A 2,166-nucleotide genomic window follows, 5' to 3' on the forward strand; every position below is an offset into this window, starting at 1 on the left:
GGGGGGGGGGGGGGGGGGCGTCGGTTCGTCGGCCGGCGTGCGTCTCTTCGCGAGCACGCTTCGTGCACGCTCCGGTTATTCCTTCGAAGAGACGACGCCGTCGGAGAGGAGCGTCGTTCACCCTCCACGTCCTTGGCCGCACGACGAGCGCGCGACGACGCGCGTCGAATCGACGGTACGACAGCGCGTCTCTCCCCCTCTCCCTCTCTCTTTTCTTTCTCCCGTTTCCGCGAGAGACAGCCTATCGAGCTGTCGAGCTTCACGACGGAGGATTCGAGGCACCCCGCTACCGGCTCCAGGATCGTCCCGGGAGGACCTCGCGTGTCCTCCACATCATAGCGTCGTCCACTTTCCGTTCTCGAGGCTTCGCAAGCACCACGTGCCGTATCACGACTCGCCACCACGAGAGCACATCCTCGGCCGAGGACGACCGTGAGAAGCGAACGGTGAGACGCGAGCCACCCCGAGAGCGACTACTGACCAAAGCCGCGTCGGCCTCGAGGTGGCATCGCGCGACCCCGACTCTTCCCCGTGGCCGCGCAACGCGACGCCGCGCGCTTGCGCCCCAAGGCGTCTCGACGACGCTTCTTGTTCTTCCTCATCTCCTCTCTCTCTCTCTCTCTCTCTCTCTCTCTCTCTCTCTCGTTTCGTTATTACTTCGTTCTGTCGCATTAAGAAAAAGATTCCTTTTCGCCGGCGGTTAGGCCGCCTTCGCGCGCGCACCCGATCGAATCTGTGATTTCGTTACTCTTCGTCGGTCTTCAGTACATCCCCTCATCGCGTCTCTACCCCGGGAAAAAAACGATTATATATGAATTTTGTCTATATATATAAACTATATATATATGTCTATATATAATCACACATAAGCATACCTGTCCTACATCGAAAAAATACTTATACGGATGTAATTGAAGTAAATGCTTACGTTTACGTCTGCCTACGATGTAAACAATTCAATCGAAATATTTCCTCCGTTTTTCATTCGACCGTTTTTTTTTTTTCGCACGAACATATGTAATTATATATGTAGCCATATAGAGACAAAATTCATATATAAATTGCATATGGTTATATATAATTATATATAATTTTATATGATTATACATAGTCCTTTTTTCCCGGATTTTCATACATAGCGCGCATTTTCATACATAGTTATCTGCACGCATTTTTTTCGTCTTAGAAAAAGGAACGTCCAAAAGAGGAGGGAAGAAAGAGGAGAAAAAGAAGGGACTCTGGGACGCGATTATCGCATTGCTACCGTAACGGAAAAATGTAGGCGTGGAGAATTTCGGTCACTACCGTCTCAGCATTCCCCTCTTATCTTATCTGTCACGTGTGCGCGACCTGCGGAAGGCACATCTGGTCTATCGGACGACGATGTTTATGTCGGTATTTATTCTGTTGTGTGTATGTGTGCGCGCGTTTGGGCGGGCATGCTGATAAACATATTAGTTTGCTAAATAATCAAGTGGGCATCGCCAAGTCACGAGGCGCATCCGAAACAATAACACGCGCACGTGCACATAAGCACACATACACATGTACGTACATATAAGAGTCAGTTACAAAGATTATAAACAATTTCCACAGAAAATAGCTTTCGATTACGGTTAACATTTAGTGATGTATAAACAGACTGTAACGAGTAAAAATAAATACTGGTGCGAAAGGAACACAGACGTCATGCAGACGGCACGCACGAAATGTGACGAAGTTTCGGCGACGCGAATAGATGAAACACAAAGTGCATCATTGTTCATTTGGTTTCAAACGTAATTAACTTTCGCGAAATTTTAATCTCGCCGGACGACCGGCAATTTTATTGAGGATTAACGGGTCACGGCAGAATAGTGTTCTATCGAATTTTTGCTTGAAAAAAAAAAAGAAAAGAAAAAAAAACAAGTGGACCGGAGTTTAATTAGAGCATACGGCCGCGAATTTCCGCAGTGATCCGTCCCACGTAAGAAAGTTAATTACGTTTGCTCAGTCAGTCAAGATCCGTTCTCCGACGGAGGACCTCGGAGAGCAGTCTTGGCGGAAGAACGGCTGTGTGCAAGAAACAATGGATCGGTTGAGGCGGTGAGAGGAGGGGAAGGGCGGGGGGGGGGGAGGGGGGAGAGACGTGTTTTTTTTCGCCAAGAGAAAACGCGGCCAACGAAA

The sequence above is a fragment of the Dinoponera quadriceps genome, unplaced genomic scaffold, assembly GCF_001313825.1.
Source record: "Dinoponera quadriceps isolate SergipeBrazil2010 unplaced genomic scaffold, ASM131382v1 scaffold120, whole genome shotgun sequence".
Taxonomy (NCBI): domain Eukaryota; kingdom Metazoa; phylum Arthropoda; class Insecta; order Hymenoptera; family Formicidae; genus Dinoponera; species Dinoponera quadriceps.